General features: G+C 43.4%; 1 protein-coding gene and 1 pseudogene across 3 annotated transcripts in view; both read left to right on the top strand.

The window, feature by feature from the left end:
- The first annotated feature begins 3,838 nt into the window (after window positions 1–3,838).
- LOC111155370 (LYN proto-oncogene, Src family tyrosine kinase) overlaps window positions 3,839–26,505 on the top strand; it is a 117,099-nt gene continuing 94,432 nt past the window's right edge. For both annotated transcript variants that reach the window (XM_022515516.1, XM_022515514.1), the window contains exon 1: window positions 3,839–3,853. The gene's annotated coding sequence lies outside the window, so the exon portion shown is untranslated. The remainder of the gene's footprint in view (window positions 3,854–26,505) is intronic.
- Window positions 9,582–10,193, top strand: LOC111155371 (annotated as a pseudogene). Its single transcript, XR_002641140.1, has one exon. The product of XR_002641140.1 is annotated as a 60S ribosomal protein L17 pseudogene (transcript).

Raw genomic sequence — 26,505 nt, 5'->3', positions numbered from 1 at the left:
AAGACACGGAACTTTCATGGTACTTTTAAAAATATATATATTTTATTTATTTGACAGAGAGAGCGAGAGAGCACAAGCAGGGAGAACACCAGAGGGAGAAGGAGCAGACTCCCACTGAGCAGGGAACCCGATGCAGGACTCGATCCCAGGACCCTGAGATCATGACCTGAGCTGAAGGCAGACGCCTGACCATCTCAACAACCCAGGAGCCCCTAGAACTTTCATGGGACTTAAGAAAGACAAATATGGAGGGTAGGTGGGGAAATTTTCAGGATATATGAATGCAGCCCGAGAAGTGGGAATGGATATTGATTTTTCCCCCCACCCCAAATAAGAATAATGACAGGAACCTAGGAACAGGAACCTACATATATGCTTGATGTAAGGAGTTAGAAGTGATAGAGCTGAGTGTAAGCCCAGCTCTGCCTGATGATGCTTTGTTACTTGTTCTGTCAGACATTCCCAAAACCACTGACAGGACACTCCAGATGGATGAACCAGCACCAAATATTTTGTGTCCCAGTCACATGTCTTTTGTCAGGATCTCAAGGACTCATTGGTAATAGTAGCTATTTTAGTTTAGGGCCAATATATTTGAGAGGTCATCCTGAAGAAAGGTCCAAGAAATGGGGTGTCAGGTAGTGCATTACTCCATAGGATCCGTAACAGATTTCATTCACACATTCAATACTTTCCAACACGTAACCCACCCCCTCCTCTTTAGCAAAAAACTAAGCAGCTACATACTAGTGAACATCACAGGTATAAACCATCCTACCTCTTCTTGTTGCCTGAGACAATGCTTTGCAAACCTTCGCTGTCTGTTACCAGTAATCAACTACTGCTGTAGAGGATTCTGTTATGGTGGTTACGTGACCATGACCTTAGCCTCGGGGGGAACAAGCCTCCTAAGAATGTTGTTAATAACCCACACTTAAATGATCAGTTAATCTACAGTAAAGAGGGTAAGAATATCCATTGCGGGAAAAGACAGTCTCTTCAATAAATTGTGCTGGGAAAAAAACCCAGCTACATGCAAAAGAATGAAACTGGTCCACTTTCTTACATCACACACAAAAATAAACTCAAATGGATTAAAGACCTAAATGTAAGACCTGAAACCATAAAACTCCTAGGAGAAAACATAGGCAGTAAACTCTTGGACATCACCTAGAGCTGTTTTTCTAGATATGTCTTCTGAGGCAAGGGAAACAGAAGCAAAAATAAACTATTGGGACTTCATCAAAATAAAAAACCTCTGCACAGCAAAGGAAACCATCATCATGATGAAAAGGCAACCTCTTGAATAGAAAAGAATATTTGCAGATGATATATCTGATTCAAAATATATAAAGAACTTATACAACTCAACACCAAAAAAACCCAAAACAAAACAAAACAAAACAAAACAAAAACACCCCAAATAATCCAATTAAAAAATGAGCAGGGGTGAGCCTGGTGGTGGGTATTAAGGAGGGCGTGTATTGCATGGAGCACTGGGTATCGTACATAAACAATGAATCTTGGAACACTGAAAAAGTAAAAATTTTAAAAAATGGACAGGAAACCAGACAGGTATTTTTCCAAAGAAGACATACAGATGGCCAGCAGACACATGAAAAGATGCTCAACATCACTAATCTTCGGGGAAATAAAATTAAAACCCCAACGAGAGCACCTCACACCTGTAAGAATGGCTAAAATCAAAAAAGCAAGAAATAACAGATGTTGGTGAGGATGTGGAGAAAAAGGAACCTTCATACACTGTTGGTGGGAATGTAAACTAATGCATCCACTGTGGAAAACAGTATGGAGGTTCCTCAAAAAATTAAAAATAGTTTGTGTGTGCACACACACAATAGAACATTATTCAGCCATAAAAATAGGATAAGATCTTGTCATTTGTGACAACATGGATGGATCTATAGGGCATTGTGCTAAGTGAAATAAGTCAGACTGAGAAAGACAAATACCATATGATTTCACTTATATGTGGAATCTAAAAAATAAAACAAATGAACAAACAAAGCAGAAACATGCCCCTAAATACAGAGGACAAACTGATGGTTGCCAGAGGAGATGGGGTGGTGTTGGGCAAAAGAGGTGAAGGGGAGTGGGAACTAACGGGCTTCAAGTTATGGAATGAATAAGTCATGGGAATGAAAAGTACAGCATAGGGAATATAGTCAATGATATTGTAATAGTGTTGTATGATAGCAGATTGTAACTACACTAGTGGTGAGCATAGCATTAACGTATAGACTTGTTGAATTACCATTAATGTAACATTGTGTGTCAACTACAGTTTGATTTTTAATTTAACAAAATTTTTAAGATTATTTATTCAATTATTTGAGACAGAGAGAGCATGCCTGCAGGTGTGTGGCGCACAAGCAGGGGGGAGGGGCAGAGGGGAGAGGAAGAAGCAGATTCCCCGCTGAGCAGGGAGCCCTAGGAGGGGCTCAATCCCAGGACCCTGGGATCAAGACCCCAGCTGAAGGCAGACACTTAACCGACTTGGCCACCCAGGCACCCCTATACTTTGATTTAAAAGAATAATAATTTAAAGAAAGAACATATTAATGAAAGGTAATCAATCTAAAGGGCTTAGCGAAATGTCTGGCACCTGATAGGCCCTGTGTGTTTGCTGTTATTAATACAAAGAGGAAATCTCCTACAGGGCACTGTTTATTTCCCTGCAAATTCTACACTGCAGTGTAATGTTGAGATCCTAGTGAATCTCGCTTAGAACAACTGGTCACCCGCTGTGACTGGGACTAATATTATAATTTTGGATTTCTATGTGGCATTTACCGAGTTGGAACATGGGCTTGACGATGCAATCATTCTTTCCACAAACATTGATTATGCGCTTGCTGTGTGCCAAGCACTGTGCTCCATGCCGGGAGGGAGAGAGGGCAGGAATGAACGGGTAACAGCTACCATCACTGTGTTCTAGGCACAGTGAGAACCCTTTACACAAGGCATTTCATCCTCCCAGTGGCCCTCTGAGGTAGGCACCCTCATCTCCATTTTTCCTGGGAGGACATCGAAGTTTTGAGGAACTGAGTAATTTGACAGGCCATTCAACTCCATAGTCACCCTCCGCCCCAACTCTACACGCGGAACATCCCCGTGCACAACCTTAAGGAGCTTATTCTGTACTGATTACTAAGAACTCAGTGAGACCCTGAACACCCATTCGGCACAACTCATCCCTCTTGCTTGAGAACTCCAGATGCGGGGGATCAGAGCGCGCCCCCTCTGCTGCCAGGGCCACCTCACTTCCTGACAATACGGAGTAGGATGGAAAAGAAGCAAAGGAGACGCGAGAGGTTTTCTCGCCAGGCTACCACGTCCAGGCTCCGGAGATCTCCTTGGAAGATCCTTCTGTCCCCGTCACAGGAGGATGCTGGGCCCCAGCGGCTCCACATTCTCGAGCACCGCGATGAGAGGCTAAGTTTCTCTGCCATCAAAGCTCGCGCGACGGCCACACCAAAGACCCAAACCTTGGGCAGGGGCCAAACGGTCACTTCCCCGCCCTCCCGGCGCAGTATGCAAATCCGAGCACCAGGAAGTAGCTGGGACCTCTTGGCCGAGCCCAGCAACAGCCAGTTCCTCTCCCGCCGCTCCGGGCAGTCCGTCGCTCGATCCCCTGCCGTGGCGCCTCCGGGCCCGACGCGCTGCAGCCTCCAGCCCGCGGCAGGCAAGGCGGCCGCGCCACCCAGGGCCCCGAGCCCGCAGCCTGCCCTGCGCGGGCCCCACGGGGCCGCCCCGTCGCGCCCCCCGCTCTGAACTCGAGTCACCGTGGAGCGCCGCCGCCGCCGCCGCCCCCAACTTTCACCCGGAGCTGGTGAGTCCCAAGGGCAAGCCCTGGGGTGGGCGCCGGCGCCGGGGCGGGCGGGAGCAGCGGCCGTGCCACTGGCCGGAGTCCCGTGTGCCCGGGCGGCCCTGGGCCGGGGGTTGGGGGTGGCTGCCGGCGCGCGCCGCCTTCTGGCAGCAAGGGCGCGGGCCCGGGCGGTGAGGGCACCCAGGTGCCTCCAGCCTGTGGGTGGCCGGACCCTGGGGAGCGGGGGACACGGGGGCGGGCAGCTCCGCAGGTGTTCTTCCCGCGGCGACGCACTCGGGGGCGGTAGGAGGTGTGGGCGCCGACCAGAGGGCTGGTTGCGGTCCCAGTTCTGGCCACAATCGGTGCGCCTCGCGGAAGTCCATCTCCGCGCCGAGCGGGCGCGCGGCGGGGATCCTGGCGGGGATCCTGGCGGGGACTCCTCGGGTTGCACAATCTGGTCTCCCCGCTGGGCCCCGGGCTCCCCGAGATGAGGGATGGGACTCGGCTCGGGCTGTCTGCCAGGCCCGCGGGCAGCTGCACTCCTCGGGAGCCCCGGGCGGGAGCGTGACGTCGAGGGGTTGCGGCAAAGGCTGGTGCGCACCCTCCCGCTGAGCCCGGCGCCTCCCGGCCTGCAGACCAGCAGTCCCGTGCCTTAGCCCGCGGAGAGGAAGCGGGAGTTATTTTAAGAATTCAGGGGTTGCCTTTCCTTCGCCCTGGGGGAAGGGTGTAAGCGTCAGTTCCCGCTTTCCGGCGTTATCTCGGCCCAGTGCGGCATCTTCTCCAAGCTGTGCGTTTGTAACGTTCCTACTAATAGCTGACGTGGTCGTCTGGTTGTATTTCCTTGAGTGTGTGTATGTGTGTGTGTTTGAATTATCCCAAACCCACCCAGCTTCTTTGCCAGAAACCCCAGTTGAGTCTGGGCCTTGCAGTTTCCTAACTGCGCGTCAACTTGGGCCTATTATTGAAATTACCTTTGTGGGTTTTTTTCATCTCTGGGAGAACATGTTTACCTTCGGAGCTATTTATTGCATGTAATGCCCCAAGCGCATACACAGGCTTTCCATAAATGGCGCTGTTATTAATACATTGCCAATAATTCTATCCATTAAAGCAGGGTTCCCTAGTTCTTTGCAGTTTGTTGATTTTAAAGCTGGAACTTCATGTCTGATTCAGCCATCTGACCTTCCTAGTAAAGCTGCTTAATAAATACACCAGAGATTTGCTGTCTGTGAAGCTACCTCTGGGAATCTCACTCATCCTGAGCACTAGCTCTTAAGGATGTTTGGCTTTCTTCTGATTTGTTGGCTGCTCCCCACGCTGCCTGTAGGGTTTAGGAGGGCAGGCCTATTTGTCCCTGTATAGGTGAAAGCTAAGGGGAACAGGCACTGAAGGAGTATAGGAATTTCCTAAGTCGCCAGAAGTCCTTCCTGAGTAAGCTAACTTTGCTGGAAAAAGGGTGGGATTTAGTTAGTCCTGGATTTTTCTTTTGAGGTAAGGAGATAAATGTCTTGAGGCTTGAAGAAATTTAATTTGATCCCAAGGGACTTTTGGTGACCAGGCCTGTTTGGATGCAGAGTAGGGTAAAACCCTCTTCCTGAGTGAAGGGTAGAGGTCAGCCCATGTAAGGAAAGAGAAAACAGGGGCTGGAAAACCTAAATTTGGGTCTCTCCCATCATTGACCAGAGTTGTGATATGGAATAAGTTGGGTTAATGACTTGGGTCATTTATGCAGCCAACATTTCCTTCACAGCAGTAACCAGAGTTACAGATTTGTCTGTGTGTGTCTAGTCTGTTTTCACCACTGCAGTGAAAGCTCTCTGCAAACAGCTCTGTCTTGTCCAAAACACTAGCTAACCCCAATGCCTATCATGCAGTCAGGATTACTTGGAAGAGGGAATGAAGGTTGGCTCTGAGTTTGGCTCTGTTCAAGGCCAAGGAACAAGGCTGGTTCCTTAGGCATTTGAAGCCCTCTGGCCTCTCTCCTGGTTTCTAAAACAGGGATTTTTGACTGTCTAGTTAACCCAGTGTCAGTGTTCTAAGTGGGAATCTCTACACAGGACAATTTACTCTGCTGTTTTCCTGGGGCCAAGGGCTTGACCGGGAGTGGTGAGATGTAGCTTGCAAAAGTAGTTCGTCCAATCAAAAAGACTTTTTTTAGAGTCATAGATGTTGCCAAGATATATGAAGACTTTGCAATATTGCCCCACTGCCAAACACCAGGGTGTTATTGTTGTTGTTTTTTTTTTTAGTAGAAAAGTGGTCCACAGTTTTGTGAAGCTATGACTCTCTAAGCCCCCTTAGTTCCATTCTATTTGTATTAAAAAATAAATCACCAAAACATCTGAGATGTCATTTGTTTCAAATGAATACACAGAGATGTAATTTAACAACCTTCAAGGATATTGTCCATAAACCCATACAAATGTAAATCAGTATAAATAAGAATACAATGTGCACATGTTTACAGTATGAAAAGTTGTTACATCTTGCTCACACTGCTGATCCCAATGACCTCCATGTCCTCAGGCGTGGATAGTATTAACGTTAAAAGGTCACTACAGTTATTAGTTGGGACACTGACCAATGACTCATTGATGACAGAGGTGGCCTCAGATCACTCTTGGGCTCTACCCGGCAGTGACTGTGCTCACACCTTTTGCTTGTCGGAAGCGATTCCTGAGAATTGCTGATTCCAGTGTCAAAAGCCTTACTGAGCTCTGATTTCATTTGAACCTCCCATGGATCCCAGGGTAGGCAGGGACAGGTACCAAAAAAAGAGGTTTGGTGTCATGTCCAAGGTTACAGACTTGGTTAAGTGGCACCACTGGGCACAGTAGGTATGTTGTCTGGCTCTAACTTTAGAGTGTTCCCCACTTTTCTGCCTTTGCTTCTGTAGTAGGTACTCAATTACATAAAAGAAATTATCACTTAATAAACATTTTTAAACAGGGAGCCACAAGGTAATTTTCTTCTGTGACTTGGTAATTGTACCATCAAGCAGGGCACTTAAAGGCATACTCAGGGAGGTGAGTTTCTATGCCTTTCACCACTGCTTCCTGCTTGGGGAGGGGGTAGCTCTGGTAATGGCCAAGGTGACAGCTATATGGGCTGTTGCCCAAACAGCTCTAGTGACTGTCTTGGGGCTATCGGGGCTTATTGGTTCAAAAAGAAACACCCAGGTAACACTTTACCAAAGGGTTACCTGCAGCCGCTACTAGAAGTTCCTTCCCTGAACCATACAAGCCTCCTTGTGTGGTTGTTAGAACAGTGAGAGCATCATTTGCAGTGAAAATATAAAGTAGGGGAGACAGGATCCATAAGATGCTCATTAAAATATGCACTCCTTTACTGAGCACCTGCTATGAGCCAGGTGCCCCTCAAAGCCCACACTTTTACAATGGACACACATTGCCTACCATCTCTAAAGATTGGTGATGAAGAGAAGGACATACAAGAGGAAGTTTCTTTTTTTTTTTTTCCCAGTCAGAACTATTGAAAGATTTCTTACAGCTGTCCAGTTTCCTGATACTTAAATTGTGAAATGTTGAGTTGACTCTATCATCATTTCTGAAATTTATTTTGAGTAAGTTCCCGTTTAGGGGAGAAGCCCAAGTGTAGACAATGTATGGGAATCTGCCAGTTGAGGAATTAGAATTTTTGGAACAGCCCCATTTCAAGACTTGGACCTTCTTTTGGATATCTTTGGCTTAAATTAACTGGAAGGGCTGTCTCGTAATTTAGAAGAGCAAGTTCAAATAATGACTTGGGATGATGTGTTAAAAAGGTACGTCCATGCTGACAAGTTGCAGGGCCAGAGAATATAGCCTTTGTTCTTTATTCTTGGACTTTTTCCTCAACCTTGTTCTGTGCTTCACTTTCTCTTAGTACTGTCAACGTTCCTTACCTGTCACAAAACTATTTCTTGAAAGTTCTATTTGCCATCGGGATGTCATTTTCATTTATGTAGAATTCTTTCAGAGTTTTATTATTTGACTGTCTTTGTTAACCTTCACATATTCCCAGTCTCCCTTCTCTGGCCCATCTCGTCAGCTTTCTGCCTGTCCCCTTTCAAGGTCCCCAAACCATGAGTTGACACAATAGGAGCTGAGCATTTATGGGAAGAGATTATTGGTTTGTGTTGTTGTAACTGTTCATTTCTTGTAATGCTGACTTATATAAATGATGTCCAGTAAAATTATATGAATAAGGATACCTTTACAGAATCCACTTGAGAGGGTGTTTCTTAACGTTCTAGGCTCTGCCCCCATTGGCTTGTAGAACACTGGGCAGAAGTCTGAGCTATTCCTGTAGCTCAGAGGGTCTTTTAAATCTGTCTTCTCTCCTTTTGACAGTTCACACCTCAGGCAAGTCAAATAATGCAGTGTGTGCCCACACTCCCACCATTCCGTGAACATCTGAACTCACTCTTGATCCCAAGCCATGCTGATTGAAAGGTCTTTGCCAACATGTTGCTCCAGGCCTCCTTCCTCTATCTGTTGGTACAACATCTGGTGGGGAGCTGTCACGACTTCCTTGGGCCCACTTTTCAGCACTGGTGAGGTGATCTGCATCCATTCTGCCTCCAACTAATGCAATGACGTCTTCTTGGCTTTTGGGCCTTCGGGGTGCCTCTGCTCTTCCTGTAAATGTTAACCCCCACGGGGGTGAGGGGAACAGAGAAGCTCGTCTCAGAGAGACCCTCTGGAGAGGGAGGACCACTTCTGCTTTCCATGGGGAAGCTGTGTCACGGAGAGCAGAACTGTAGCCAGTGCCCTGACAGGAGGCCCGAGGGAGGGGGCCGGCAAGGAAGTGATACTTCCTCCTGCTTCAAAGGCCCCAGACCCAGTCATTTGCCTGTAGCCCCACCTTCCTTACCATAGAACACGGCTTTTTCCTCAGGGTTCTTTCTACCACCTTCTACTCTGTTCATTTTCAGTTTGCCCCTGAGAGAGGGGGAGGGAGGAAAAGAATTAATGTAGTCATCACTGGAGAGCCTTCTGAGGTGAAGCCCATGGTGGCCATACTTGATTTTTCAACATCAGAAAGATGTACCTTTTGATATTCATCATCATGGAAACCATTGTGAAAATCTTAGTGGGTGTTTTGAAATCTTTTAATGTTCAGGCAATAAAATAATTTCTTAATCTAGTTATAATGGTTCAGTTCTATTTTTAAAATTATTTAAGCTCTATCCTCTAATTTTTGGGGATAGAACAGTGACTTTCATGCTTCTTTGACCACACCCCACATCAAAAAATATGTTTTATCTTGTGCCTGAATGCAAAGAAGAAAAGAGAAAAAAAGAAACACAATTTGGTAAAGAATGCCTCCTTTTAGCTTATTGGGTAGTATGACCCAGAGCAGTCCCTTTGAGACCAGCAGCATGGAAGAGTCTATTAGAGTTTAAAACGCCTGGGTGTCTCAGTGGGTTAAGCCTCTGCCTTCCTCTCAGGTCATGATCTCAGGGTTCTGGGATGGAGCCCTGCATCCTGTGGGCTCTCTGCTCAGCAGGGAGCCTGCTTCCCCTCTCTCTCTGCCTGTCTCTAATAAATAAATAAAATCTTTGAAAAATAAATAAATAAACCCATGGGGGAGCCCAGAATTCCACAAGCTCCAGTCCGATAGGAGGCTTATTAAGCAAATACAAATTAAGATACATCCATAACAATGGAACACCTTGAATATATCTTTAAACATAGTATTAAATTACATTACTAAAATGAAAGGTGTTTTTAAAAAGTTGAATCACTCTTCCTCTCAGCGGCCTGGGGTGAGTGACCTCTGAACATGGTTCGCTATTCGCTTGACCCGGAAAACCCTGCGAAATCATGCAAGTCAAGAGGTTCAAATCTCCGTGTTCACTTTAAGAACACACGTGAAACTGCCCAGGCCATCAAGGGTATGCATATCCGAAAATCCACCAAGTATCTGAAAGACGTCACTTTGCAGAAGCAGTGTGTGCCATTCCGTCGCTACAATGGTGGAGTTGGTAGGTGTGCCCAGGCCAAACAGTGGGGCTGGACACAAGGTCGGTGGCCCAAGAAGAGGGCTGAATTTTTACTGCACATGCTTAAAAACGCAGAGAGTAATGCTGAACTTAAGGGTTTAGATGTCGATTCTCTGGTCATTGAGCACATTCAGGTGAACAAAGCCCCCAAGATGCGGCGTAGGACTTACAGGGCTCATGGTCGCATTACCCCATACATGAGCTCTCCCTGCCACATTGAGATGATCCTTACTGAAAAAGAGCAGATTGTTCCTAAACCAGAAGAGGAGGTTGCACAGAAGAAAAAGATATCCCAGAAGAAACTGAAGAAACAAAAATTTATGGCCCGGGAGTAAATTTGCACAGAATAAATGCAAAAAAAAAAAAAAAAGTTGAATCACTATATTGTATACCAGAAACTAATATAACATTGTATGTTAACTCTACTAGAATTAAAATTTAAAAAATAAAAATAAACAAATTGACAAATTAAAAAAAAATAAAAGGTTTAACACATATGTGTAGGTAACTATGATACTATTTCTGAAATAAAATATGCATTGGTGGGACACTAATCTGTAAGCTATGTATATCAGTAATTATACTAAAGTTTGTTTTTTTTTTTAAAGATTTTATTTATTTATTTGACAGACAGAGATTACAAGTAGGCAAGAGAGGCAGGCAGAGAGAGAGAGGAGGAAGCAGGCTCCCTGCTGAGCAGAGAGCCCGATGTGGGGCTTGATCCCAGGACCCTGGGATCGTGACCTGAGCTGAAAGCAGAGGCTTTAACCCACTGAGCCACCCAGGCGCCCCTATACTAAAGTTTTAATAGTGATTATTTCTGCATTATGGGTGAATGCTTTTTTTTGGCCTTTGTACATCTTTATTTTTAAATTTTTTAAATTTTTAAAATATTTATTTTAAAAAATATTTTATGTATGTATGTATGTATTTCAGACAGACAGAGAGAGAGAGCACGAGTGGGGGCAGGAACAGAAAGAGGGAAAAGGGAGCCTGATGCAAGGCTTGACCCCAAGACCCCAGCATCCTGGGACCATGACCTGAGCTGAAGGCATCCACTTAACTGAGTGAGCCACCCAGGTGCCCACATCTTTATTTTTTTAAAAAGAGAATCACTTACATGTTTGAAAATAGCAGTATAATGAGTGATGACACGAAGCCAGTGTGAGTGCAAGGGAAAGGGAAGAGCAATCAGAAAACACTGGGGCAAAAGTGGCCGTTATGGCCCTTGTGTGGATATACTTGTAAGCAGACCTGCCCCTGGAGGAATTTATGCACTATGAATGTTGTAAATAGATACAACATTTTCTTTTTCTTTCTTACTTTTTAAAAAGATTTTATTTATTTATTTGAAACAAAGAAAGAGTGTGTGCGCATAATGGGGCAGAGGGAGAGGGAGAGGTGGGGCTCCATCCCTAGATCACCACCTGAGCTGATGGCAGACACCTAACCCACTGAGCCACCCAGGTGCCCCAGATATAACATTTTCTTAAGGGAATGTCCACTTCTTATGTTTAGTTGTATTTAGTATGGAACTTAGTTCTTGAGTAACTTGTGCAGAAATCATTCCAAGGCCCAAGAACTTGTCCTAGTAAGGTGGCGGATGGCGTGGAAAATTATTGCCCAGAATACGAAATGTTGGATTTTATTGTGTAAAAGGGAGACTCATTGGAGCCTTTTGGTGAGAAGCCAATTTTGTTTCCATCACAATCAACTTACTGCCAAACTCTTGGCTGCATATGGTACTGCCAAATGATGAAGAGATAGTAAGCACTTGTTAACTGCTCGGAATTAGGTGGATGATTTGCCCAGGAGCTAACAGGCGCTTCTACAGAGATGAATTTGGGGTTGAAAAGTAACATTTATTGTTGCTTTTCATGACATCGGAAGGCTTAAGCTTATAGTCACTAACACATAGGTACTTGATCCCTGTCCTAAATGGTCTTCTTACCCAACATACTCTTGGTAATGGTAGCACTGTTGAAGAAATAAGCAGTTAATTTGGAGTTAAGGTCTAAGTTTCTGTGGTATTTAAAAGGAGAATATGTTGTAAAGCAGCAGCTTGGTATTGGGATCATGTTTATGATATATAAATTAGTTTATTGAAAGAATTACCGTAACTAGGCATGGCAGTATTTGGTCGAATGGCATGATTTGGCAATGATGCCAGCAACTACCTTGCATAATCAGATAGGTCAGACTGATCATCTGTTGTATTCAGTGCCTTTGAGGGATGATTAATTTGACAGGATATAATATAAAATGGTAAAAAGAAAATGGGCTTCCAAGTTAAACAGATCTGAGTGCCTGTCTTGGTTCCCCTGCTTATGACTTTAGGTAAGTTACTTAAGCTTACCATTTAGTAATACCCAAGTCTGTGGTGGTGATTGGCAGAGCTCTAATCTCTTAATGCTGTTACTGGTACACAGTAGGTACAGAATAAAAGGGACTGCCTCCTTAAATAATGAGAGGCTTCATGAGAGAGTGACAGACATACAGCATTATAGACACAGTCCCTGGCTTCAAATGAAATTTTAATATGGAGCTCATGGTCATCAATATAATCAAATGAGCACTGTAAGAGTTGGTTTTTGTCTCTCTAAACAAAAGCCTGGTTGTTGTCTCTCTGGATAATGGGCCACATTGGCTTTTTGAATTGTTCCAAACTTAGTGGATTAAAATATATATGTAAAAAAGAAACTCTAACAAGTTAAATCTCCTAACTGCCTGTGTATCTTTTACTTTATGGAGTTCAGTTCTTTTTTAAAGTTTTAAATGAATTATTACGAATATATTACCAAATGAATTAATATAACCACTAAATGAGAATTGTAATTTTCCTTAAATTTGTTTACATGTGGATAATCTTTCTAAAGTCTAGTAGAAAAAAATTTCTGAATACTTTAGTGAATGACCCTCAAATGTTACTTTGTTGCTATGGTTATAAGTCTTCAGCAAAGATAGGACTATACAATTAAACAAATGACATGGCCCGTTTGGTGTCACATGTCAACCCTTGGGCTCTTGACGCCACCACTCTGCCTTGGTATTTGATAGTTGAATCATAGAGTCTTGTAGAAGGAGGAGATTCTGGTGGTGTGTCTTAAGATAACCCTTAGCAGGTAGTCACTTTCCCTTGAACCTAAGATCTCAAATGCTAGTTTCTTCCCAGGTTTATCCTAATGCAGGTGGTGGAAGCCACATAATGAGAAGCACCAGGACCAGGATAAGGTGCTCAAAGTGGCCCATTTCATTTGTGGACAGCTGTGGGTATTAGAAAGCTCTCTCTATCATGCTATAATATTTCATCTCCATAATTTCTGCCTTCTGCTTCTAGTTCTGCTTTCTAGCACTGTTTTGATACATTTGAAGCTGTGGCTGTCACTTTGGGATATGGAAGGACGTTATCAATTGCCTGTCCACCCAGCACCATCACTCTACCTCTCTTACTAACAGAACCCAGATTGTTTCAGGATCCATCTTCTCTGTGGAAGGCTCAGCAGAAGTTTTCTCCGTCCCCATTGATAGGGTGGCCCTAACTGGTCAGAGGCTCCTACTCTGGTTGGTTCATAAATGGGTATACTTTGGCTTGGATAAAATCAGTAAAGCAAAGTAATATTCCATAGATGGTCCCAAGATATAAATAGAAAAGGAGTGGAAGGGGGGAAGAGAAGAGAGGTGAGAGATAAATGGGGAATAAAGAAACAAAATAAACCTCATGCGAGAGTCAAGAAATTGGAAGAAAAATACTGTAAGTTATCTTGATTACTAATTTGTAATGTGCACAGTATGTGGTTGTCCACTCTGTATTCTTTTTTTCTCTAGTCACACAGACTGGCATGGGATTATTAGTAATTACTGGGTTTCTGTAACTACAATTTATTTTTCAAATGTCTATTTATTGAGTATTGTGTGTTGAACATTTTAGTGGGTGCTCTGGGGAAAACAAACATTGGATGTGTGAAATTCCTATCCTTAAGAGTTTATTGTACTCTTTTCTCTCTGGCTTGTTCACCGATCACAAGGCTGACAAATTAATATGCCATAAGGCAGGACAGGAACCTTGCTCAGGAGGTCCCTGGGCGTCTTAATCAGTGCCCAGAAACCACTACCTTTGGGAAGAAAGAAGGCAGCATATGAGGTGGATAGAACACAGGATGTGGAATTATCACCTTTGGGCTCAAATTCCAGTTCTGTCCCTTCCTAGCTGTGGGACTGCTGACAAGCTGCTGTCCTTGTTAGCTCCAGGGCCCCCCCTGGTTGTGAGGATTCCAAGATGCAATGGATTCAGAACTAGCTACACGTGAAGCACAGAGTCAGTGGTTGTTGTGAAATCGTTAGAATCAAAAGAAATTACCTAGCTGCTATCAGAACAACAAAAACAGAAACCAGAAGATAGCAAGTGTCGGTGAGGATGTGGAAAAACTGGAACTCTTGTGCACTGCTAGTGGGAATGTGGGTCGGTGCAGCCACTGTGGAAAACATGGCGGCAGTTCCTCAAAAAATTAAACATAGAATTACCATATGATCCAGCAATTCTATTTTGGTATATACCCCCCAAAATTGAAAGCAGGGGCTCAAAGGATTATTTGTACACCTGTGTTCATAGCAGCATTATTCTCAAGAGCTGAGGGGTGGAAGCAACACAAGTATCCATTAGCAGATGCGTGGACGAACAAAATGTGGGATGTACATACACTGGAATATTATTCAGCCTTAAAAAGAACATTCTGACACGTGCTAAATGGTGGATGAACCTTGCGAGAATAGAATAGGAGGGTAAGAGAGGGTAAGAGGCAGTCACAAAAGGACAAAGACAGATTTCTCTGACTTAAGTTGGAGTTACATCCAAATAAACCCATGCATTTCATATGCACTAACCTGCTGAACGTCGGAGCTGAGCTTCGCCTGCCTGAAATGTACTCAGAACACTTAACGTTGGCTGATATCATCTAATGAAAGTCTCTTTCATAATAAGGTGTTGAATATCTCATGTAATGTATTGAATAACGTACTGCTTGTTGCTAGCCTGTGAAATGATCCCAGTTCACGATTCCAGGTGCGGTTTCTACTGAATGCATATCATTTTTGCACCATTGTAGAGTAAAAAAAAATCATAGATCAGGGACCAGCTGTAATGTATGATTTTGCTCACCTGAGGTCCTCCTGGAGAAGTCAGATTCATAGAGACGGAAAGTAGAATGGTGGTTATCAGGGGCTGGGGGAGGAGGACACAGGAGTACATGTTTAACAGCTTTAGAGTTTTAGTTTTGCAAGATGAAAAGAGTTCTGGAAGTGGATGGTGGTGATAGTAACATGAGAGGAATGAGCTTAATGCTGCTGAATTGTATACTCAAGAACTGTTAAGATGTCAATGTGTGTATTTTATCACAATTTAAAAAATGAACAAAATTTTTGCAAGATCTTTTATTTATGTATTTGAGAGAGAGAGAGCACAAGAGGGGAGAGGGTCTGAGGGAGAAGCAGACTCTCTGGGGAGCGGGGAGCCCAACACAGGGCTTGATCCTGAAACCCTGGGATCATGGCCTGAACAGAAGGTAGACCGTTACCCGACTGAGCCACCCAGGACCCTCATTGGGTCCCCTGTGGGACCTTTTAGAACAGGTTGGACTAGATGGCTTTAAAAGGTGCTTTCTGATTTGATCATGCTGTTTATTTCTGGCCATGTACTCACCGATGCCATATTGTAGGGAGGACTATTGCTGATGGAATTTTTCCTCCTAGGTTCAAAGGGGAGCTTTTTTAAAAGCTTTCCCGAGGCAGGAGTGGTCTTTTTCTTTTAATTGGAGATTAACGTACATGTAGCAAAGCAGCTTAAACCAACCCTTGTGTAACCAACCCCACACCCCAACTCAAAAAGCAGATGGGTGCCCAGCCCAGCGTCTTCCTGTAGGACCCCCAGACAATACTCGCTTCCCTCAAAGGCATCTCTCGTCCCGTTCCTAGTTTTAATTTAGTTTCCAGTGTCGGCTTTTAAACAATAAGGTGTAAGCAACTGAAAAGCGGTACAAAGCCATTTGGTTTGGCAGATAAACAGATTTTCAAGCTGTGGGTTTGGCAGGCACTGGCCTCTCTCCCCCGTGTGTGGAATGACTGCAGTTCAATCAGAGAGCAAGTCCTCGTCCTGTTTCAGACCCTGGCTATTCAGCTGCAAAAATTCTCACAGGGGAGTTTGATCAGAGCCTCATTTAAAGACCTTTTTATTCAACCATTAGCGAGTAAAATTAGGCGGCCCTAGCCACGTACAGCTTGCTTTTCTGCCCATCTCTGCCCAGCTAAGAGAATTTATAAATGCAAAGATGTAAATGTGGGTGTGATAAACGTGGTTTCCAGTGACTCTCATGTAATCAAACATCCTGCTGTGTGCCACAAAGCCAACCTGTGCACAGACATTGGAAAGAACTAATAGTTTTGGGAATTCCATGATGCTATTCCTCAGGAAAATAGGACTTCTTTTTCTGACATGAAGGTGCACAGTGCCCTTATTACTGACTGTTCTTGCTCACGTAGTTTTGATATTTATTTTTGTTGGAGGGGAGAGAGAGCCAAGATTTGACCTGTGGAATATATTAACCCATGAAGGAATGCTTCATTTATTCATCATTCAGAAAACAGTTCTTGGACATTCAGCACTCATGGGTATATAAGCATATGACCCATGGTCACATCCATTTTGCTCTAAATGGCAGAATCGTGCCATATAGACGCAAGAAGTACAAATATTTTAAAAACTAGAGTGAGGAGTACAAGTTTCTAGTTCATGTGAAAAAGGAAGAACACGTGTGGTACTGAAGTGAGGTCTTCTTGTGAGAAGGTCACAGGCTGTGGGCTGCAGGCAGTCAAACCTTGGGCTCCTCCTGCCCTCCCGGTGTGTGGTTCCCCCGGACCTTGACCCAGACCACAGCCTGTGGCCACAGCATCTGAGCATGGCCTCTCAGTGCTCTCACCATGTACATCTCTTGGCAACTGCGGGCACTACAGAAGATTTGAAGACAGACTGAGCCTGGAAATGGAGGGAGGGCAGAGCTAGGCCCAGGCATCTGACCACAGCAGGACTATTTTTGGGTGAGTCGTGTGTTCTTCAGTTGAGGACAAAAAAGTGGAGAAGCAATGTAACAGGATTCCTTACTTACCCAACTGAAGAACTAGGGGTGTGCACCAGTGGGAGTATGGTCACTTGCGAGGAATGGGGTAGCCATGGCATGAACTTTGGAGTGTCTGAGGAACAGGGTGATGTCATGGTTTCATGGATTCAGGAATCAGGACTTGGGCTCTAATCCACAGATCTTCTGCTCTTGGCTCAAGGCCGGAGCTGAAACCCCTTTCCATTCCCAAGTCAGTAATGATATGCTTATCTCCTACTCCAGCCCATTGTTGCAGAGATGAAATGGGGTAATAGACCTGAAAGGCCTGGGCTAAATCTAACTCACCACACACTTGTGGCTGTTGTTCAGGGCTCAACTTCACTACCCCTGGCCTTTTCTTTCTTTCTTTCTTTCTTTCAGGCAAAAAGCAAAGGGAAAACATTTTCTTTTATTATTAGGCTGTCCTTAAGCATGGGAAGTAAAACAGTTAAAAAAAAAAAAAAAGAGCTAGTTTTATGGGTAAAGAAACAGGGAATGAAAACCTTGCCAAATATGGTCGAGGTTCGTCCTTAGGCTCCCTCATCTCAATTTAAATGCCCTGGTTGCAGGACCCCAGTGAAATCATTGGTGTGAGTAGTTTCAGGGAGCTCTGTGCCCTGGCCGGAGAGGGGGTTCCATGCAGGCTCTCCCTCCATGCAAACCTTCTCACTGACCTTGGAGCAACCTTGACCTATTCCCTCCTGACAAGGAGATGAGGGACAGGTGTTAGTACATTGGCCTTGATTCATGTGACTCCTATCATGCCATATAAATGAAAATCCAGATTTTAGGCTAAGGAAAATGGTCTTCTCTATTGTACCTTAAAAGATACTTTTTCTCTTTCTAATAATAGGTTACATGATGCTTGACATTTTGCTGAATTAAAAACACTTTGAGATCAGGAATAAGCTTCTCAGATGCTAAGCAGACCTCTGAGATCACCTGTGGCATTCGGGAGGGGCTTGACTACATGGGACCCTCCAGTTCTAACAGTAGGAGGGCTGGTAATCCCCCACCCCACCTTACTACTTTGGCTTTCTCCCCATGTAATAAAAAATGTACTACTTAATATGTGCTCCAGAATATTTCAAAAATCCCTTTGGTAGAGAGATACAGCACTCTAAGCCATCAGAATAACTTTTAAGATCAATAAACATTTTTTTAAGAGTAACAAATTTAAATGAAAGTAGATTTGCTTTTAAGAAACAATTGAAGTTTTTTTGTTGTTTTTTTTTTTAAGTTGACTTTTAAAATTTTGCTGTACAATTCTGTGATTTTAAATAAATGTATAGATTCATTCAACCACCATCTTAATAAGGATGCGGAATGTTCTATCAGCCCCCGGCGTCTGGCAACTGTTGATCTGCCCTCTGTCACTGTTTTGCCTTTTTCAGAATGTAATAGAAATAGAATCCTAATGTCTGTGACCTTTTTTACAGTATGGCCTTATTGAGATATAATTCATGTACCGTATAATTTACCCATTTAAGGTATGCAATTCAGGGAGTTTTAATTCATTCACAGAAGTGAGTAACCATTACCACAGTCGACTGAAGAACATTTTGATAACACCTTAGAGAAATACTGTACCCACGAACAGTCACTGTCCATTTCCCCCCAACCCCCCGAACCTCCTTTGTTCTGGGCAGCCAGCCACCGCTCATCCACTTTCTTTTCATATAGATTCCAGGCACCTGTTTTTAATGATATTTTGTGCATGGCTTTTGATGTTTCCCAGACTGAACTGTTTCCAGTTTTATTAATTTAACATTGCAGAATTTCTAGGTGTAATTCATAATGCAGTTTCTATAAAGCTCAACATTGTTAGCTGGGTGAGAAGCTTTATTCTGTCTTTTATCAAGAGGGATACTCACAGTAGTTTTTTCCCTTTTAGATCTTCAACCTAAAATAAATAAAGTTCCTCTCCAAGAGAAGACTCTAAGATTGTAAAGGGCAGTGTTATTAACACTGGAACATAAATCATTTGGGAGGGAATCCTGGAAAGCTGAGCTTTAAAATCTGAGGGTAAACTGGGCATTTTGCCCTGCCGCATTCTGCTGTCCAGCCCTCCCTGCTGCCCGAGGGCGATGGCGATGCTTTTAACTACCGGGTTTACTTTGTGGGGAGGTGGTCTCTGGAAGCCCCAGCTCCCCCACCTGGAGAATGGCCATGACCTTCGCTTCTCACAGACTCTCAGAAGCATCAAGTGAAATACGATCATTTGAGCCAATGCTTCTTAGTGAGAGGTAATGTCATGTAGGGACAGTGGACAGAGGACCCGGTCACATGACCTGGCTCTACATTTGCAGGTATAAATTCTCACTGTGGGAGGTATAATCTTGGGCAAGGTACTTGACTTCTGGTCATCTCCATGTGGCCATCTGTTCTGTGACGATTAATTATAGATGGTCTTTGGAAGTTTAGCTGTGATCATTTAGTGGATATACTCAAAACATAATAGAGTCGTAACAATATTTAATATTGCTTTTCTTTTAGTAAAGTAATTATTTTTGGCCATCCAGAGTCTTCAGGGAGCTTATTCCTTGCAACTCTATGTAAATTACTGAAAAGATTTTGCAAAGGCCGTGGCAGTCTGAACTTAGATGCATGCTTGGACTTGAGCCAGCACTGCGTTTTGAAATGTTTGTTGAAGCTTAGAAGCATAGTGTGTTGCCAAAAGGGAAAGAATGTTTGGATGAACGATGGACAAAGGAGAAACCCATACCAGGATGACTTAAAGTTTTCCATGCATTGCTTGTGTCTGTAGGGAGCAAAAGGAACTTTGTGGCCTTTAGGTCTTCAAATCCAGACTGTCTTACTGAACAAGAGCTAATGATGAGACACAGGATCCAATTTGCAATCGTTTTTTTTAGACAAAAGACTGACCTATCAGAATCAGGGAGGAAAAGGAGCTGGAAATGATTAGTTTTGGTGCAGTAGTGTTCTTAATTGCAAGAGTTTTATAATTATGCTAGCACAGTTATGACTTGTTTTACTTTTGTATCAAACAATATTTGCCTTTCACAGAAAATATAATGGAAATAGCAATTTTATTGACAATGTGTCCTCTTTTAGGTGACTGATTCCTTACAAGGTGTATTATTGATATTCTTGTTATTGATAAGGAAACCAAGGCTCAAAGATAACAAATTATCTTTGTTAGCTCCTTTAGCTACTAAGTAAATGGAACCTGAGCCAGCTTGACTCCCAAGTTGGTATGTTTTGCAGGCGTACCTCGGAGATACTCCAAGTTCAGTTCCCAACCACCGCAATAAAGCGCAAATCTCAATCAAGAGAGTCAAATGAATTTTTTGGTTTCCCAGTGCATAAAAAAGTTCTGTTCACATTATACCGTGTAATAGCATATGTCTAAAAAGAATGTACATACCTTAGTGAAAGAATACTTATTGTTAAAAAATGCTAACCATCATCTGAGCTTTCAGTGAGTTATAATCACTGCTCACAGATTGCCCTAACAGGTATAATCATAATGAAAAAGTTTAAAATATTGTGAGAATTACCAAAGTGTGACACAGGGGCATGGAATCAGCAAATGTTGTTGGAAAAAAGCAAAGTGCAGTAAAATGAGATACCTGTATTTAACTTTGAAAGTTTATTTTTATTTATTTATTTTTTAAAGATTTTATTTATTTAGTTCAGAGAGAGAGAGAGAGGGAGAAGCAGACTCCCTGCTGAGCAGGGAGCTGGGCAGCCCTGGGATCATTGCTCGAGCCAAAGGCAGATGCTTAACTGAGCCACCCCAGCACGCCTGAAAGGTTTTTTTTTTAAAATCGTGACTATAACATGTAGAAGGTAATGTTCACTTTAGCTTATCAAGTGGATTTTATACATTTACTTAAATGAAAATAGAGGAACATGATTGCTCCTGAGAGATTAATAATAAAAACGACATGGCAGACATTTTTTGAGCACACACGGTGCGTCATTAACACTTGCTAAGTTCTTCTTCATTTAATCCTCACAACAACCTTTTGAAATCGGTACAGTTATCGTCCCGTTTTTGCAGACAAATAAAGATTAATTAACCACAGCGTCACATGGCTCTGCCGGCTGGAGCTGGAACTTGAACCCAGAAGTCTGGCTGTCAAGCTCAGCGCTGAGGCTGAATCTAACGTCTAACTATTTGGTCTTGCAGAAGACAGAAGCCTGGACACTAGAAACCAGCCAGAGCAAGAGAGAGCCCCCCCCCACCCCCAGTTCTGCCAGTCTGGTGTGGCTTTTACTATGGCCACCGCTTGAAATGACGAAGAGCAAAAAATGTGTTGAAATTGCGCTGAAACTTTATATGAACATCACATTAGGAGTTTAAAGCTCCATCAGGGGGCGCCTGGGTGGCTCAGTGGGTTAAAGCCTCTGCCTTCAGCTCAGGTCATGATCTCAGGGTCCTGGGATCAAGCCCCCGCATCAGGGCTCTCTGCTCAGCAGGGAGCCTGCTTCCCCTTCTTTCTGCCTACTTGTGATCTCTGTCAAATACATGAATAAAAAATTAAGAAAAAAAAAGCTCCATCAAGATTAAGCCAGTCAAATTTATCCACATTAACTTCAGCTGGCGACTCAGTCAGATCTATTAGAGTTGCCACCCTTTGCTGGGAAAGAATAATTTTCCTCTTCCACCAAAGCAAAGCAAATAATTTGTTGAACCATGATTGGATTAAGTACTTCAGTACTTAGCTCACATTTTTCTTTTGCTAATTACTTCCGTAGCTTGCATTTTTCTTCCCATTAAGCAGTAACTCTTCAGTATCATACACTTACTTGCTAACTCTATACCTGGAAATGCTGCTGCAAATCCTCACAGTTAGGAAGGTTAAGACTGTAGTTAATAGATTACTAGTGGCAATGGGTGGGATAATAGAGAACTTCAGACGAGGGGAGTTGTACGGCCATCTCCAGCTCGTTCCCCTTCGTTTTTCTTTGTGGCATTTATGCCATGGGTCTAGATGCCTGAGCCAAGGTGCTTTATTCCCTGGGAGGCTGTGTGAACTAAAGGGCCAGTACATTTGCTCATCACTTGGGCACACCATGGTGGACTGTCCCCTACATGGCTTTTTCCATTTCTGAATGGTGGCTCTCTGAAAAGAAGTTAATAAATATGGATGATAAGACTTCCTTTTCCTTTAAAAAAGGAAAACTTATTAGACTCTCTTTGCTTTCTTTCACTGCTGGGGTGTCAGCTGGTTCTTTGAGTAAACCCCAGATTTCTCTTGTCTTGAGGAAGTCGGTCTAAGTAGAAGTGCTTTGACATTGACTTTAACAGAAGCGGAGCTCTTAATTCTCAAGGCCAGCCCTTGTGCTCATTCTTGGACTCATGCAGGATCCTTTCTTGGTACACCTTGTGGCTAACCGGAAACACTTCTGGTGATTTCCCTGGACTAACAGTCTCTAAATATAGCAGCTTCGGGCTTGATGTTGAGTAAAGGTGCCATGTTATGCTTGTTTTCTGTGGGGTGAAGGTGTTGCAGAGGGAGTCTTGTGCCAATATTTTTCATGCCAATACAGAAGAAACACAGGGCATACATTTAAATAAACTCCATCGACTGACGGTTCGGAATCCCTGCTGGACCTTCGGGAACCTTCCGGCCGTAAAACCACTGCGCCATCCTGAACCTGAGTTGGAGACAGCAAGGAGGGAGCTCCCAGCCTAATAGCTCATGCTGAGTCCTTATCTGGGTTCCTGACTCAACCAAGACAACAGATGAGAACAGCCAAAGCCAAAACAGGCATGAAGACTGTGATTTGGGTTAATATGCTTCCCCGGGGCAATGACGGATTCATTCTGGGACAGACACAGCGGGGAATCTGGGGTTAGAAAAGCCAGATGAGTCACTGATTACATATCGTGATTTAAAAAGTATCTTGTATTGATATGAATAGGAAGGTGTCTTCACATCGGAGCAAAGAGAAAAGTAGAGCCCTACTTTGAGGTATTTCTTTCAAGCCGTCGGAAGAGCTAAGTGCCCTTGTGGCAAAGAGTGAAAATGGTAAAGCTTCTGCGTGCAAGACTTGTGGGACAAAGTTGAAAAAGATGAAGTAAACTAACAAGAGAACAGTGATGCACTGAATTACTTCTGCTTTTGACTGCCAGTGCTTCAGGAAATGAACAGGTTGGAAATTTTCTACTGTTCTACATTTTATTTTTAAGGTCAGGGGAGAAGTTATTTCCCTGGAAGCTTCTTTTTATTTCTGTGTTGATAGTTTTAATGTAAGGACATTGGGGTTTATTGAGACCCTCCCCTTTGAAAGTGATTTCTACCTATTTATGATTAGCCCATTGTTTGCTTATGTAGAATGTAGAGTGTTTTATCCTTTACACAGATTTTTAGGTCCCAAACATGAAGTGGCTTTGTTTTATCAGTCGTAAAAGTATTTGTTCTCTGACTGATTATAAACAATGAGGTTGAATGACTCTTGACATAAAGGAAAATGATAGCAATAGTTTTATAATAGATAGATCTGAGATAAGTATAAAACTTCTGTTTTTCCTAAAATGTACCCCAAAGCTAATCCTTTGTAAATTCTACCATTTTTTTTTTTTTTAAATGGCTATAGTGTAACCTTACTGTTGGCTGTCAGGTTTATAAGAACAGAGATAAAGTTCACAGCAGCAAAAATATGATACGAAAGACAACTCTCCAGCATACCAGCAAATACATCACAATTATGGACGCTGTAGATCAATTAGAGCTTTACTTTCTTTCCTGAGCACTGTTTTTCTGTTTTGCATTCAGGTATGGGGTCAGACTGGCGGTAGATAAATCCTAATCCCCATTCCTGAATAAGCACAGGGAATTATAATGCCATTTGGGATCGTTACTGTTGTAGTTAACCGGCAGGGCAACTGAAATTAAATCATCCATGGCATTCCCATTGCTGTGATTTCAATCCTGGCATGGAGTTCAGGATTTGCTAAAGTTCCTAACAAAATTGGATGGTGCCTTTCTTTTCAAAAGCAGGTGAGGGGGGTGCCTGGGTGGCTCAGTGGGTTAAGCCTCTGCCTTCGGCTCAAGTCATGATCTCAGGGTCCTGGGATCAAGCCCCCGCATGGGGCTCTCTGCTCGGCAGGGAGCCTGCTTCCCCCCTCTCTCTCTGCCTACCTGTGATCTCTCTCTCTGTCAAATAAATAAATAAGATTTAAAAACAAAAAGCAAGTGAGGTTGTAGTGTGGGGTTTTTATAGTTAGTTCTCAATCCTGGCTGCTCATGGGAATCAGTGGGGAAGCATTTAAACCTTCCCATGCCAAGCTGGACCTCCAATTAGATGGGAATAGTGGGAAACCCAGGTTCAGTCCTTTTGAGAGCTCTCCTCAAGATTCTGCTTACGTATCAAGGTTGAGAACCATTTCACTAGATCTAGCCATCATGGAATTTTTGGGCTATTGTAAGAAAACATTTCAGATCAATGAATTAGGGTGGAACTGTTAATACCTGATCATTTTCCAGATGAATGGCAAATGTCCTGGAGTGTGGAGACATGCCCAGGAAAGCTGCCTAGCTAGGAGTTCCCCCTTTGCGGAAAGTAACTGCAGTGGGAACCAGTTAGGAGGGTGGACAGTTTCCGGGGTTCAGAGTGGTTGTTCCACTATCTCCCCCATACACTTAGAAGCATCTGGAATGGGACAGGGACATACCACCTGCTGGGACAATCTTATTCACCAAAACAGCTTTGTCTTGGCTGTGTTTTAAGGTGTATGGGGTCCATAGAGCTTCTGTCACTCAGGGACCTCACATTCAGGCATGGAATGTCTCCCATGTGCCAGGGGCTCGCTCCCCTTTCCCCAGGACATGGCTCCATCAGTCCTGAAGGTTGTCCACTGGTCTTGACTTCTGTCATAGTGACCCATGAGTGAGAAGAGAGTATGTGTAGGAAACTACAACAGCGTAGTTCCATCAGAAATCATCATTCAGTAGGATTTTTTTTTCTTCTCTTTCCACATGCAACAGGTTGACTGATGGGCTCAGAAATAGGGAACCTGTTTAGTCAGAGGGCTGGGATGGCAGGGTCTGCCCTGTGAACCCAGGGCACATTACCCCATCTCAGAGCTGCTCTTTTGTCAGATGTTAGAATTCATTATCAAAATTCATTTTTGTTTTTGTTTTAAGATTTTATTTATTTATTTGAGAGAGAGAGAGAGAGAGTGAGCATGACCAGGGGGAGGGGTAGAGGGAGAAAGACTCTGTGATGAGCAGGGATCCCGATGTGGGACTCAGTCCCCAGACCCCAGGATTGTGACCTGAGCTGAAGGCAGACACCCTACCAACTGAGCCACCCAGGCGCCCCTCAGGATTCATTCTGAAAGAGTATATGAAAGCGCTTTGTTGAAAAAGTACGGAATGAAATAAATCCTATTTAATCTCCAGCTGAGCTGTGGTAAGAAACCTCCTGCCTGAGAGAGAAGGAACAGTCCTCTGGGAAACCAGTAACCCTGTCCAAGAGGTACTTTCCTCTTTCTGCAGTATTCGTGGTGGTTCAGTGAGCCATCGGTGTCCATTAAAAAAAAAAAAAAAAAAAGACCATACCAAAATGCTAGCAAGGATGTGGGGACAATAGTAAAAAATGGGACAGCTACTGCCAGACACCCTTTGGCAGCTTCATATAAAATTCAACATCCATCTGCCTCACAATCCAGCATTTCCACGCCTAGATATTTATGCAGGAGGAATGAAAACATACGTCCGCAAAATGACATGTGCAAAGATATATATAGCACCCTTTTTCATAATATATCTAAAAAAACCAAAAACCCTGGAAATGTCTTGAATACCCATCATCAGAAGAGTGGTTCAATACATTTGGATTGCAGACTCATAACATGGAGTACGACTAGACAAAAAAAAAAAAAAAAAAGATACCGACACATGCAAGAACTGGGTGAGGCTTACAAACATGTTAAGGGAAAGAAATGCACATCCTGGATGATTTCATTTGCGTGAAGTTCAGGAGAAGTGCTCCCAGGGAGAGTGTGACTTTGGAAAGGACAGAGGGGACTGTCTGAGGAGATAGGAATGGTTTGTATCTTGTTTTGGAAGCTGGGTAGGTGGATGTGGACATACACTGATATCAATCTCAGATAGCATTGAAGAACTGTGCATTTCATTAGATATACATACTTGTTTGGGTGGATCATCAGAATTTATTTTTCTTGATTTTTTTACAATTGTGGTAGAATATACATAATGTAACATTTAGCATCGTGACCATTTTTAAGTGTGCTGTGGCATTAAGTACATTCATACTCTTGGGCACCCATCACCACCGTTCATCTCCAGAACATGATATGAATACATTTTGCTTCAATAAGAAAAGCAAACTAAAGATAACATCATGTGGTTAGGTCCAATTAAGCTCTAACTGAGGTATTAACCTGGTGCATGGGTGAAGCCAACCCTGAGGCTACTTTTGTCTGTGGCCCCAAAGCGTGTCGAACGTATGTCTGCTGTGGTACCTGTCATATTTTACCAGCATTAGCATTGATTTGCCTGTTTCTCCTGCTGGTCCCTGAATTC

The sequence above is a fragment of the Enhydra lutris genome, unplaced genomic scaffold (assembly GCF_002288905.1).
Source record: "Enhydra lutris kenyoni isolate GAN:26980312 unplaced genomic scaffold, ASM228890v2 scaffoldscaffold41, whole genome shotgun sequence".
NCBI lineage: Eukaryota > Metazoa > Chordata > Mammalia > Carnivora > Mustelidae > Enhydra > Enhydra lutris.
Note: the sequence above shows the minus strand (reverse complement) of the source record. Positions and strands in the feature narration are given on the sequence as shown.